Source organism: Zingiber officinale, chromosome 7A (assembly GCF_018446385.1).
Source record: "Zingiber officinale cultivar Zhangliang chromosome 7A, Zo_v1.1, whole genome shotgun sequence".
In the NCBI taxonomy this organism is placed as follows: Eukaryota; Viridiplantae; Streptophyta; class Magnoliopsida; order Zingiberales; family Zingiberaceae; genus Zingiber; species Zingiber officinale.
This window is the reverse complement of record NC_055998.1, coordinates 9,778,672-9,794,575: the sequence shown is the minus strand read 5'-3', so window position 1 is coordinate 9,794,575 and position 15,904 is coordinate 9,778,672. Positions and strand designations below refer to the sequence as shown.

The 15,904-nt window shown below is 38.9% G+C and overlaps 1 pseudogene; it reads right to left on the bottom strand.

The window, feature by feature from the left end:
• Positions 1 to 13,339: 13,339 nt before the first annotated feature.
• On the bottom strand, positions 13,340 to 15,274 carry LOC121999196 (annotated as a pseudogene).
• Positions 15,275 to 15,904: the final 630 nt, after the last annotated feature.

Below are 15,904 nucleotides of genomic sequence, written 5' to 3'. Positions count from 1 at the left end.
AAAAGTGAAAGGGACATCACCAGAAACACTGGTATTCGAGAAGGGTGAGGCAGGAAAACTGAGAGAAGGGTAGAGTTCGACCAAAGTAGGCTCATCAGAAGAAGGGTCAGCAGGAACAAAACCTTCTGAAATCAGTTCATCAGCCCGAAGGATGAGCCTCTTTTTGGATGGAGGGATTCTGGTAAGTTTACGCCCCGGACGTTTGCCGGTGACGAGTTCAGCCATTGATTTATGGGGGCTACCGGAAGATGTGAGTTCAATGAGGGGAAGAGGAGCGGATGAAGAAGTAGCAGTAGCCATTGGGGAAGTAACGGTGGGTAGAGAAATAGCAAGGATCTCCATAGAAGGACCTTCAGAAGCCTCAAGAGCTTCAAGAACCCCTAAAGAACTGGGTGCCTCCGCTAAAGGAGCCGACTCCTCGATTGAAGGAGGAGGAATGATAGCAGCCAGAAGTTCAGCATCTTTTGCACGAATTGCATCCTCTTCCAGACGTAATTCTTTGTCAATCAAAGCATCATAGAAGCTATCCACTACATAGAAAAGAAATATAGTTTAGTTAGTTAAAAATAAGAAGAAAGAAATAAGGTGTTACCTAAAGGAACTCGAGTATCAGGTTTGACGCGACTTAAGCCAAATAGGTATAGGAGATCGACTCTTAGACACTTGGGAATAGAAAGTCGGTGGTTTAATAACTTCTCACAGTAAACAGGAAAGGAAGGATGAAGATGAAACTCCTTGACGTCGGGCAAGGGAGGCAAGAAGGATTTCCAGGCATAAGACCAAGGAATGGGTCCTGGAAACTTCAGAAAGAAAAAACGGGATTTCTAGGCTTTGAGAGACGAGGGCATATCCTCAAAAAGAACCATTTTAGTCCATGAATGAAACAAGAAAACACCCGGTTCTGAACATTTGGGATAAGAAAACATGAAGAAATTTTGAGGAGTAGGAGGAATATCCCGCAAACGAAACAGCATGTAAGTACTGCATAGATAACGAAATGCGTTGGGGGCAAACTATTGCAAAGGAATATCAAAATACTGGCTTATTTCAATCAAGAAAGGAGGAATGGGAAACCTTAAACCTCCTATCAACTGATCCTTAAAAAAGGTTACACAATTATCAAGGGGACGATGAGGACGATCAGTTGATTTTGGGATTATGATGTCGTATGCCCGGGGAATTTCATACTGACGACGGATAGCTAGCCTCGCATTTTTATCAAAGGAAGAAGACATATGGACATACCAAGGAGCAATTGCTTCTGCAGCCATGGACAAAAGTATAGGCTAGTGAAACAATAGATTACTTACTGAAGACAAGAAAGGTGATCGTCGAGAAACGGTGAGCACGGGGTTTGGTTGAAGACTGCAACAAGAAAAGAACTCTAGAGAAGAGAAAAGAAGGGACAAAGTTTAAAAGGAGACGAAGGGTTTAGGGTTTGAAAAGCACACAACCGTCGTCAGATAAAAGCACTTTTATCTCAGCAGACGCTGAGGATCACAAGAGAAAGGCAAGAGGCCTACGTGACGTGGCGGTCAGAAAAAGTATGTGTCATACCATCATAAAAAACATTTATATTGGATGTGACGGAACGGATCACGCTGGGGTTGGTAACACCTCGGGGTACGCTTCTAACATTCTCTCACCCAAAGAAGAGCCAATCACCAGCTAAGAAGCTTCGAAAGAAGACGTAATTAACTGGACATGATAAAGTGAAAAGGACTGATTTTTTGACTAAGTCCAAGCTAAGAACAAAAACATTTAAGGATGGAGATTTAAGCGAATAACAGATTTTGAATTAACGTCCTTATAAAATGCAAATTAATATTGATCAAAATAATTTTATATTGGCCGGTATAACTTTGGTTATGTTAGGTAAGTATAATATTGATTTCAATCAATGAAACAATATTGGCTGGCATAATATTAGCTATAATACAGAAGTATTTCAACAGTTAAGATAGCCTCAGCCATGATAAATGACACGTAGGATATATAGAGGGGTAATGAATACAACATCACATTTATTCTTGTAAATTACAGAATGATTCAATAGAACCACTTAATTCAATACAAAGGTTTGTTTTTACACTTAGAATCTGATCAAGTACATAACATTACATTTCCCCTCAGAATGGTAAACCTCAGATAGATAACAAAATTTACAAACACAAGCTCTTAAAACCCTTAGAAAATTTCAGTCCCACTGGATTCAAACTTACCATGGAGCAGAGATGGAAATATCTTACTTCGCCCAGGCTTGTCAAGGCACATAAGTGGCAATATTCTGCCTGGGACGAAGAAAGCAACAAAGTAGAAAGACTCAAGGGGAAGGGGAAGGAGAAAAATCTATTCAGACCATGATGGAAAAGTAAATGTAAAAGTCACTTCCCCTCTCAAGCCCTGGAGTTCTGCAACCAGAGCAACCAAGCATAACCCAAGGGTAACATGTGCTGTGCCCTTCACACAACATCCATGGGTTATTTGGTTGCCCTTCCTTGAGTAGTGAAAATCTCCCTGAAGTTTCTGGAGTCCTTCAGGGCATCGACATCTTTGGATGAAAAGTCTGGACTGTGAAGCTTCATCTCTTAAGACAATCCGTTGAACCATAGAGGTAACTGGAGCAAAAATCCCAATAAACTCATATATAGATCTCACCTTGTCCGACAAAAGTCGCCTCCAAAGAGGAGGATCCAAGACCATAACCTTAGCAGTGAAAGATAGCAAGGAAGGAAAAGAACTGAGATGGGTGGTGAACGAAGAGAAGGTTGTAATCCTATTTAAAGGATCAAAAGGCTCACGGGATCACTATACTTGGTTTAGTTAGACAGCTATACACAAAATCTGTGAGGTCATTTCAATATCTGGGGCAGAATCACGGGTAGGAAAAGACAAAACCAGACTTGTGCCTAGTCAGTCGTCTACACCTCCTTCGACTAGACTTGAAGGGAAGGCTAGTGATATGGGTTAGGTTTCATAGGTCCTCGATAAGGAAAGGAAAGGAGAGGATCAAACGAAGAAGATAGATTAATATCGGCCGAGATATCCTCAAAGGAGGTAGGCCAATATCGACCGGGATACCTCAGAGGAGGTAGGCTAATATCAGCCGGGATATACCTCAAAGGAGGTAGGCTAATATCGGCCGGGGTATACCTCCAAAGGAGGTAGGTTTGTATCGACCGAAATATACTTCCCAGAAGGAAGATTCATATCAACTGGCATATACCTCAAAGGAGGTAGACTGATATCGGCCGGACTATATCTCAAAGGAGGTAGGCTGATATCGGTCGGGGTATACCTCCAAAGGAGGTAGGTTTGTATCGACCAAAATATACTTCCCAGAAGGAAGATTCATATCAACTGGCATATACCTCAAAGGAGGTAGACTGATATCGACCGGGCTATATCTCAAAGGAGGTAGGCTAATATCGGCCGACGTATACCTCCAAATGTGGTAGGTTTGTATCGACCGAAATATACTTCCCAGAAGGAAGATTCATATCAACTGGCATATACCTCAAAGGAGGTAGACTGATATCGGCCGGGATATACCTCAAAGGAGGTAGACTAATATCGGCCGGGGTATACCTCCAAAGGAGGTAGGTTTGTATCGACCGAAATATACTTCCCAGAAGGAAGATTCATATCAATTGGCATATACCTCAAAGGAGGTAAGCTACTATCGGCCGGGATATACCTCAAAGGAGGTAGGCTAATATCGGCCGGGGTATACCTCCAAAGGAGGTAGGTTTGTATCGACCGAAATATGCTTCCCATAAGGAAAGCTGAGACCGGCCGATTGACCAATACCTGGGAAAGGTACTTGATAAAATATAGCCTAGAGCTAGTCAGGATCAGTGACATAGAAGGTTGCCTCATTAACTAAACCTAGTCATGATCAACTTCTATCGATCTAAGGAATATTGATACATTGAGTTATCTGTAGCAGGAGGGGTGAAATGATAATTAATGAAGATATCTGTAATATGTAACTATATGACAGGAATTATATATATTTTTAGCGGGAAATGTGTTTTTAGACTGTTTTGCAGGTGCTAAAAGACCAAAAAGGTACATCTGTGGTACAAGAAAGATTCCTTAAAAAGTCATTCACCACAAGTACACGGCTTACGCCATCTCATAACAAACTCTAACAAATCGGGATCCACTTCATGACTATGGAGGTTATATGAAGTGGTATAAAAGGGGGAATCCTCTCCGTTGGCGAGGTAAATTCACATCATTGCGCACATTCATAACCCTATTTTCTGACTATTGTTCATCTTCTTCTTCCTTCTTCCATACCGAAAAAGATCACTGACTTGAGCGTCCGAGGGCCTAGCCAGGGATTCCTACCCCGGTCTTAGGTCACTGACGATAGTGTTGGTTGCTCTCTGGTGCGCAGGAGGCCTCAGAAGCTCTGAAGATGGGTTGTTCTTTGATTGGATTTCTTTCTCGACATCGGATCTTCGTGCGAGGAAGGCATTCGGTGACTCTATTCTTCCCGATCCGCTTTGGGATTCTCGGATCGGCATTCTCTAGGCATTATTCTTCGCTAGCAGCACTATTCTTCTACATCCACAGTGGGTTTCTTCTTCAGGATCTCCGTCTTGTCCAACTTCTCAGACAGGATCAAGTGTCATGCATCATTTTGCATGATTGCATGCTGTGCGATAGTCTACTCCATTATTGTCGAGCACATCGCCAGTTACATGTATCTGTACACACCACCACTCATGGGTTAGTGGTAGATCAGACAGGTGTGTGACAGTTCTATTGTTTGGCTCCGTTGGTCTGGTGACTCAGCGTGGTAGCCGGCAGACAGTTCTGCTCTGTTTGGCTCCGCTGGTTTAGTGTAGCAGTGTGGTAGCCGGCAGACGGTTGGACTCTGTTTGGCTCCGTTGGTCCGCTCATGGGTAGTGTGACGCAGCGTGGTAGCCGACAGAGATTCCTCCTCGTCATCGTGTACCGGGAGATGAGAGCATTGAGCTCCCCCATTTATGATTTGGGGTAGGAGGATAGGTGTACTCCGACAGCATCCCGTCCACTCAATCACTCATCAGGAGTAGTGATGTCAGAGTGCACGGTTGTCACAGCCCTACCCACTCAGTCTCACAATTGTGTGTGAGATGGGTGACTGGCGTCAGGGGTGACCATGTCATTTGCATCATATGCATGATGCATTTATTGCTTGTGTTTGCTGCATTTATTTGCTGCATTTATATGGATGCATATGATTGACATGCATACAGGATTTATGACACCCTCGGTCTGACGACCTGTTGTAGTTATACCTTGGTCCTGGTTAGTACAGTTTTCTCCTGTTTTGTTTCAGTTGCATTTATCCTTCTTATATCAGGAGACTGTACGCATGATTAGTGCTATCTGTTATCTTCTTTATTATGCATATCAGTTGTACCTGCTAAGTGTTGGACTCACACCCTCCTCCGTTGCTATTTCAGGTTGATGCTGTCAGGAGAGAGTTCCATTTGCTAGTCCCCTGCAGCCACGAGACTGTTTATTTATCTTTTGGCTTTATGTACTAGACTATGTTTTGAACTTGTTATGTTTTGAATACTTTAGATCCTGTATGGATTGCTTTATTTAGTCGATGACTTTCATTCGGATTTGTTTTACTACATGCTTGCCTAAATGACAGAAGAGGTGAGTGGATTTATTCCGCCGGATTTATGCTTTATGGGTGTAGTGGAGTAGGGTTGTTTTCGAGTCATCGTATTTCTGTTCTGTTTGTTTACTATTAAACTGCGTGGTTGTGTGAGCCAGAGGCTGAAAATTGATATAAACTGCGTGGATGGTGTGCTTGTTTGCTTATTATTATTGTTATTATTCCAGCCGCATGTGACTGAGGTATATAGTGATGTAGTAAAGTTTTAGATTGTCCGCCGTACAGGGGAGATGCTGCCAAAATTTCTTCGGATAGGGACTCCTCCGGTGCGTGACAAAGACTGGATGGGTCGTGGAGCAAACGTCCAACATGAAGACCGGAAGCTTCGAACGCTGAGCAAAAGTCCAGTTGGTCTGGAGCATCAACTGGCAACAGGTAAACTCTTCTAAGTGGAGTAGGTGAGGACACGTTCCCCGGTTAGGGAACAGTAGGCGTCGGTTCGACCTATGATTTTCGGATGGAAATCCGAAGTCAGAATCAGACAGTCCGAGGCTGTCATAATTTTATATTATATTATTTTTGCCTGGACTAACTTTGTTTTGCAGAAACAAGGAAGTTGGAGAAAGTTGGTACGGGCGCCCGGAAGGGGTTCGGGCGCCTCGAGCTGGTCTGAGCACCCGGAGTCGGTCCAGGTGCTTAGAACCTAAAAGTTATTGGGAAGCTGATGTGACACGCATGGAATGGCCGAGCCACGTGGTCCAGGCGCCCGGAGGGGTTTCGGGTGCCTGGAACAACCTATATTAGAAGCCTCGACCAGAAGCCTCAGGACAACACAACGATCAACTTTTGCTTCTTCGAGCTCCTCAGAAAACACCTCCTCGATGCTTAAAAGCTGCTCTGAAAAACTTCGTGCGAAAGATTCATTTTTTCGAGCTGTTGGTATTCTTTAAAAGTTCTCTTATTACTTGTAATCAATCGTTGTACTTGTACTTATTCTGGATTGATAAGTGATTGCCCATTGAAAGCATTCTTACGTGCAGGCCTTGGAGTAGGTGTCACCAAATGTTCCAAACCAAGTAAAAAACTTGGTGTTTGCGTTGTGTTTTATTTTCCACTGCGTATTTTCCTTTGAGTTTTTCGAAACGAACGAAATAGCACGAGCGCTATTCACCCCCCCTCTAGCGCTTTTGATCCAACACTGACTTCATAGTAGGTCGACCATCCCTTAAACTCAATCGGCTATTGCCTGATCAGATATATAATAGGTGTCTTATCACAAAAATGGAACACTTGGTCCCTTGGGTCCAACGAACCTTTGGACCGGCCGTCCTCGTACTAAAAGCCTTAGCGCTAGGTAGAGAGCAGAGTCCTGTTGAGAGTGATCCGCTAGTTGCCATCTCACCTTAACTACCATATCTTATTTGGATTCACTCGTAACATCCCGTATCATTACTTTTACATTGATTAAGTCATATTCAAACGTATAATCGCAACTTAATTTATATTTTAAAAGGTACAAATACGATAATTAAATTTGATGCTTTTGTCCTAATTTCTTAGCATGATTAAACCTTGGTTTACATACAAAATCTTATATTATCATTATTCAAATAAAATCTCTTATTATCATCATTATTATTGAAATAAATTAAACGATTACATGACAAATTACTTCATTGAGTAAGCTTATTATGCTGGTTATAATAATTAACCCATGCATAGTAATGATATTGATAATATATTCAAACACACACATCTAGCTCCTATCTAGCTAATTGTTGTTATCCATCCAGATCTGAGCTTGAAGTTGATCAACAGTCTTTTGATCTACTTGGAATGCCTTAGCGAGAGCTTCATCAGATATGGGGGTTTTGTTGGAGTGTATACTAAAAGCATAACTTTTGTAAACATTTAGAATCACATTGGTCAATATCTGTATTTATTTATTAAATGTAATTGTTCAATTTATTTATATAGTAGACAACATGGAGTGTGGTGTCACACTCAGAAGATCATGTTGTCGGTTCTCTATAAATTATAAACAGTTGCTCGCGACTAAGATAGAAAGGACCAAACTATCAGTATAGTCATAGTGTAATAAAGTATTAATTTATCTTGACTAATAAATTACACTAATACACTTTAAGTGTATTGAGTAGGATCATTTAGGTATGTTCTTTTTGTATTGACTTAGTAAAAGAACTAAACCTTAGTTATTATGGAAGTGTGTGCTCTTAATCCTAATATAATAACAAGCACGTATATTTAATATTTATTTCTTTGATTTATCAAAGGGTGAGGTTTAGCTCGATAAATCAATATGCCCGATAAGTTGGGAAATGATATTACTTATAGTGTGTGTTGTTGATTATAGAAGGAATTTGTGTCCTAGTTATCTAGGTTGAGAATGTCCCCAAGAGGAGCTCATAAGGATTGCCATGTTAAACCCTGCAGGTGGACCTAGTCCAACATGATAATAAAGTTGAGTGGTACTACTCTTGGAGCTAGATATTAATTAAGTGAGTTGTCAGTAACTTACTTAATTAGTGGACATTCGTAATCTTAAACACACGGAGACTAACACACTCATGATAAGAAGGAGCCCATAATGTAATTTGGGATTGGTGCGGTAGTGCGGTAATAACTCTCTAGTGGAATGAATTATTATCGATGAACTTGAGTTGTGTGTTCGGGGCGAACACGGGATACTCAAGCTCATCGGAAGGCCAAAACCAATTTCTCCTCTAGGTTCCTGTCGTAGCCTCATTAGAGCCTCAAGTCCATCCAAAAAAAGACTCATCTTGGTGTCCAAGAAGGGGGTCGGTCCATTGCTTGGTGACCAAGCAATGGCCGGCCACATCTCCTCTTAAAGGGCCGACCCTATTGCTTGGTGACCAAGCTAGTAGGGGCCGGCCATAATAATTCAAAAAGGGAGGGTTGTTTTGAATTTTTAAAATCTTCTCTTTGTAGAAAACTATAAGTTTTAAAAGAGAGATTTTAATTTTTAAAACTTTCCTTATTTGAATTAGGCCACATGTTTAAATAGAGAGTTTAAAAGATTTTAAAACTTTCCTTTTTTAACCATCCTCATGGTTTAAGAAAAAAGGGAAAAGAAGTTTTAAAATTTAAATTTTCTATTACCATGTTAAAAAAGGAAATTTTATAAGAGAGTTTTTAAATTTAAAACATGGTTTTAATTTTTAGAAACTTTCCTTTTTAACTCCTACTTTAGGAAAGAGAGCTTGTAAATTTTATAAGAGGATTTCTTCTTGTAAAATTTTTAAAAAATTATTTTCCCTTTCCTTTTAATTGTGGCCGGCCACCTTGCTTGGTGCCCAAGCAAGGGCCGGCCAATAAGATTAAACCAAATTCAATCCTAAACCAAATAGGATTGATCATAACCATTGATTTGTGATTGATTCAATCAAGAGGAAAGAAAAGGAAAAATAAAAAGGGAAAAGGAAAAACTCTTGGATGATTTTATTTTTTGTAAAAGGTTTTTCCTTATTTGCCTTGGGCAAGTAATATAAAAGAAGGGGTGAGGGGGCTTCATGAGACACAACTCTTATTCTTTTGCTTGGGTGATCTCTTGGTGTGGCCAGCCCTCTCCCTTCTTCCTCTCCCTTTGCTCTCTTCTCCTTGGTGGTGGTGGTGGCCGGATTTTAGAAGAAGAAGGAGGAAGCTTTTGGGTGGTGTTCATCTTGGAGGATCGTCGCCCACACGACGTCCAAGGCGAGGCGAGGAATACGACTGCAGATCTCGAGGCCATTAGCATACAAAGAGAAGGTATAATTAGCAATTGTTTTCTGCATCATGCTAGTTTTACTCTTTGTAAGAATTCTAAATACAAGAGGCAATTAGATCTAGTTTTTCGAAATAGTTTTTCGAGTTTGTGTTTTCTACTTTTTTGAACTTGTGATTCGATTGTTCTTTTTGGTTAACCTAGAGTTATTTAAGGAAATAAATATTAGCTTTCCTTAAAAGGCTTTGCCTAGGCGGTGGTGGTTGCTCCCATATCCAAGAAGGCCATGTGCCTCGCCATGCAATATTGGAAGCCAATTTTGGAAATTAATATTTATGGAACTAATAACCTAGGTAGATTTGAATCAATAGTGTTAAGTTCCGCTTGCGATTCAAATCTAAACCATTAAGAACAGATAAGTTAAATTTGGAATCAATGATGTTAAGTTCCGTCTGCGATTCCTTACTTAACTTCTAAAGAACACAATAGGTTATTTAAGGAAAGGTTCGACACTTGTACAAAAATTTTTGTATAGTGGAACCGGTACGTTTTCCTAGGTTTAACCAACAGGTTTTTGAGCCAAAAACTGTATTGGCAATGGTTTTGGTACCGGAGTTTTGGCTACTTAGAGCAGAGATTGCAACATCTCTTGTATGGCCACCGTTGAATTGGAAGTGGACAAGGCCTTGAGGGAACACAAACACATCGACTTTCTTCAGAATCTTGGTGAAAAGGCGGTTGGTTTGGCCGATGTTAGATGTCACAAAACCAACATAGAGCTCTCCTTCTAGCACGGTGAGGATGTCAGTGGCACGAGGGTGAGTGTGGGGTGGGTTGAGTCCGTGAGGGCCGAAGTCGACGCAAGAGAGAACAAGGAGCTGTTATCGACAACGCAAGGGAGAACAAGGGCTAAATTAACCAAGGGAGAAGAAGTTATATATAATTAAACCTTTGGAGTTGTTATCGACGACGCAAAAGTCTTGAAGTGGACTAGGATCAGATGCCCATGCTACACGAGAGGTAGACAAAGCAAGCAGAGCAGCAATAATTAGATGAATTTTAGCTATCATCTTAGTTAATTTGTTTAGGAGAACAAGGAGATTAATTAAGTTGAAAATAATATGTAAAAGAGTAGTAACAGTTGCGATCGAGTTGTTTGCTGCAATGGATATATAAAGAATAAGGTTTGAAATAATCTTTATAAATATTGTATTGTTCAAAGATGAACATTAATGGGCATGTGGATTAGTAAAGTCGATCCGAGCCAATCAATTAATTATAAAAACATTCAGTTGCCCATATTTTAATTGCTCAAGTAATAAGATAAGAGCAAGTAGTTACTCAGATGATTAAGGAGCAGGCGAAGACTGAGCATGTCATGCGCGTTTACCATTTCATAATCTCTCTTCTCATGCACGGTGCCAAATGAAAGCATAGCACAGCAGAGCTGGAAGAATGTTTCAAACTTACTTTTTCTCCATATAAACCTATTGAGATTGCATTGAATTCACCATCAGAATTGCTAGCTCAGCTCAGTGATACAATTAATCAAAAACATGGCTATTAAACTGCTCCTCCTCGCAAAGATTTATTAATCAAATATACAAGTGTTCATGTATGATCCTGTCTGAGAGCTTGCGAGATGAAGAGAGGTATATAAATGCATGGTTTACTATTCATGATTCTTTTTTCATTTTAATTGATTATTTCAATTAATAAAAAATTCAATCGATTGATTTAATCAATTAAAATTTTATTTTCTTTTTCTTTTACAGAAGAGCAGTAACATTTACAAAGAAGAACAGTAACATTTACAATTTCTTCATTTAATCAATTACCTAAATCGATTGAAAAACTGCTTGAATCGATTAAAAGACTTCCGTTTTTAATGTAAGTTCAAACAAGCAGCATCAGTATGCTGATGCAGTTTCTTTTATTCAACAAATGAAATGGTATAATTTCTAATAAAATGATTAACAACGTGGCTGCTAATAACCGCTAACCTCTCCACCGCCCTCCACTCACATCACAAATTACTATATATTTTCCCCTCTTCTCATCACTCATCACTCATCACTTATCACTTATCACTCCGCACTCCGAGCTCCACGGCTCCACAGCAGTCGCACTCCGCAACACTCTGCACTCCGCAGTAGCAATTAGCAAAGGTAATCCAATTTTTTATTAATCTTCTTTGCTGCTAAGCCTGCTATGGGCTTAGCCTACTTCATTATGACTATAAAATATAACAGTGCATAGCCTGCTTCGGATCTCTTGAATGGCAACAATTAAGGGAGAAAAGGTGTCGAGCCTCATATGCATCTCTCATTCAATTATATTTATGACTTAGGTGATCCCATGGAGAAAATTTCTTTATGCCAAATACAATGGGTATCTCTCCAACGGTTACCTATTCCTACAAGAGAGCAACCTTGTACGTATTTGGGGTACCTATTCTAGAGCAACCCAGTATAAGTATAATATGTTTTCTTTCCCATTTCACTTATTGAGTGATCCCTCGTAATACCATCTCCGATCGTTTCCTATCTATATATCTTTACAGACTAATGAATATATCTACCTCACTTAACCTTAACAATTGATTATGTAATTATTTATCAGAGACCTATAAAATATGAGTATCTGAGCATTCCTATTAGTTCGTAAGAGTAGTTTGGTACGGTATACCGAACCATCAACCCACATATCGTTACCATACCGAAAAATACAATGTAAAAATTTTTCTTATCGATACCGTATCGAAATTTCGGTATCACGAATTTCTGGTATTCATATTGTTCTAGGTAAATTTTCGGTATTGGTACGGTATATCAAAAATTTCGCTAAAAATCGTATATCGATATTGATACTGAAAATTTCGGTACGGTATAATACCGTACCAAAATTTTTGGTAAATCGTAAAATTGATATAATTCGAAAAATTTTGATACGGTATGTACGGTAGACCAAAATTTCGATATTTTTCTTGTTTATTATTGCACCTGAAGATTTATGTTTTTCTTGTTTGTTAGAATAACTAGCTCAAACACTGACATCATGGAAAAATAATTGTTAATAGTTGTGAAAATTCCCTAGAGATAAATGGTTCTGAGATATTTCTCATCATGCCTAACCTATTAGTTCAAGCCACAGAATTATTCATTATTAATCTTGTACCATTAAACAAATTCTACAAGGAATTCCAGCAGCTTGTAGTTTCTCCACAATTAGTGCCTCTAATACCCATATCTTACTGTTTCCAAGGAAAATCTGTAGTGTTTTCCCTGACCTCATTTATTGTTACATGTTAATCACAATAGTTCATCTCATTCAAATTCTAACATTATCACAGTAAACATAGGAGGCATTCTTTTGGGTGTTCTACAAGTCTAGGCATTGAACTATAACATGAAAAACATTCTTCTTAATCTTGCTTTCTCTGTATCATAGATCGCTAGTGTTTTCAACAAAATTAACCTCCTTCTTATTCAGTCCATCAAAATTTGCTAAAAGATCGAACTCATTGATTGAATATCTCCTTGGGATATGCTGCAATGTATATTTTTAAGCATATTTTCTAATATGTCACGTAGAGAAGGTAAAAAATGGAAAGAAAAAAAAAATGAATTTAATAGAATACTTTCAAAGCTCATGGCAATACAGCTTCATGAAAAAAATCACTTTAGAATATAGTTTATTTTGTCATCTGACAACCACATTTAAATTAACTAAATTGTGAATTTGTGAGATCTCTTGGGAGAAATAGCAAAAAAGTAGTTTTTTTAAACAATTAAGGGTGAACAAAGTTCAACTAGAACATACTAAAGGGATTGCCAAATATACGTAACGAGTTGAGTTAACATTTGAATACTGACCTGTGCATGATGTATTTAGTATGCAAGTAAATTAACCCATCCTAAATATGACAGGTAAAATTGCGCACCACTGATTCAGTCATAGCTCCTATCTAGCTAATTGTTGTTATCCATCCAGAACTGAGCTTGAAGTCGATCGACAGACTTTTGATCTACTCGGAATGCCTTAGCAGAACTTCATCAGATATGGGGGTTTTTGAGCCAAAAACTGCATTGGCAATGGTTATGGTATCGGGGTTTTGGCTACTTAGAGCAGCGATTACAACAGCTCTTGTACGACCACGGTTGAATTGGAGGTGGACAAGGCCTTGAGGGAACACAAACACATCGCCCTTCTTCAGAATCTTGGTGAAAAGTGGTTGGTTTGGCCGATGTTGGATGTCACAAATCCAACATAGAGCTCTCCTTCTAGCATGGTGAGGATCTCAATGGCGCGAGGGTGAGTGTGGGGTGGGTTGAGTCCGCGAGGGCCGAAGTCGATGCGAGCCATAGAGATGCCGAGGGTGTTAAGCCCAAGAATTGCATTCACATTGACTGCATGGACGTTGGAGCCTAGCTTGTTGATGGTGTTGTCGGGCTTGTCGAGGCCATAGGTGAAGAAGTCTTCGGCATTCACGCCATCCATGCTCTTGCAAACAAATCCATTGACAAGCACTGTAAATCAAGGAACTATTGAATAAAGTTTAGATGAGCCACTCGATCGAAAGATTGATTATGGAGCAGGGGAAGACTGAGCATGTCATGCGCGTTTACCATTTCATAATCTCTCTTCTCATGCACAATACCAAATGAGAGCAGAGCATAGCAGAGCAGAGCTGGAAGAATGTTTCAAATCTACTTTTTCTCTATATAAACCTATTGAGATTACATTGCATTCACTATCAAAATTGCTAGCTCAGCTCAGTGATACAATCCATAAAAACCATGGCTGTTAAACTGCTCCTCGTTGCAAAGATTTATTAATCAAATAAACAAGTGTTCATGTATATAAATGCATGGTTTACTATTCATGATTTTTTTTTCATTTTAATCGATTGGAAAATTCAATCGATTAATTTAATCGATTAAAATTTCATTTTCTTTTGCTTTTACAGAAGAACAGTAATATTTACTAGTTCTTCATTTAATCGATTACCTAAATCGATTGAAAACCCGCTTGAATCATTTAAAAGACTTCCGTTTTTAATGTAAGTTCAAATAAGCCACATCAGCATGCTGATGCAGTTCCTTTCATTCAACATGTAATGACCACCCTTCTTACTACTACTCTCTAAGGGCGACCATTACCTAACTATTACTCTACTCACTAGTATTACTTGTGCTATTATAGCAACACTTAGATTTATCACGGCCCCAGAGGAAGTCCTACCGAAAAATTTCGACAGAGTTAATACATATAAAAATCATACTTTTAGTTCAAAGATGGATCAAACCTGAGCACGAATAAAGCCAGAAAGAGCAAAAGTGGTATACTGGCCGGTGTACACTCCATTATCATCCAAGTGTCCAATATTGATTTGGACGGATGCGTGATCCTTGGCAGTGATTAATCTATTCGTAGCAGAACTAGGGGAGAAAATGAAAGTTGGAAAAAACATCACAATAATCAACATAATCGATCAATATATCCATGCTACAGAAGATTTAATTACTAATAAGATAATCACCATTTTCTAAGGATATAAAGATTCATCATTTCACTCGCTTCGTTCTGCATCTTGAAAGTGGTATTGCTTCCCTAGATTCACAAATATGTGACCAAATCACCTGATAACACAATAAAAGCAATTAGGGAAAAATATTTGACCAAATCACCTTATAATAAACATAGCCTTCAAGCACATAAAATACGAAAATAAAATTCAAGAAACTCAAAGACATACCACTACTTTGTGGACCCATAATAGAAACTACAGCATAGGAGAATCCATGCTCTGCCAACTTCACTGACTTCATAAAGTGTTCAAGACTCGTGACATTGAATACACCATCTCCGTCAATCAGTTGGATAGAGCAACGTTCATTAGCCATTTCTGCTTAAAAAAAGAAGAAAACGGTAATTGATATGAGGTCAAAAACAATCCTTTAACCGATACAATAGACATCAATTGAATTATTACATTATGGAAGTGAAGTAATAATCCTTTAACATGACAGACATAATAGATTACTCATATCACAAGCCAATGCATATAACTTATCATACAACTATACTTATTGGTATTGATGGAGTCTATTTGTTGGTCCATTCCATTGGATTGTAGGTTATTTTCTTTGTAACGACTTGGATGCTGAGATCTCTAGTTATGGTATCATCTCCTAGAAGCCAACATGACTACATGAAAGGCAAGCAAGGTCATGGATTCTAGTGAGTACTTAGATAGACTTGAACCTTCCTAAAGTATCATCTCTAGTTATGGTACAATCGTTTTTCAGAAACTTAAGGGGAAGTTGTTGATGTAGTTGTACTTGAGTTGGACTCATTTTAATGTGTTAGCAAAATGTATGACGTTATGTTTAAGTTGGACAAAACCTCTATATCCTGAAGCTTTAATCCATACAACAAACTTTAATGAGAAAAGTAAATGACCAAATTAAAGATAAAAATATGTTATAGCTACATGCGCAAAAGGCAAAAATAACATATTCTGATGCATAAAG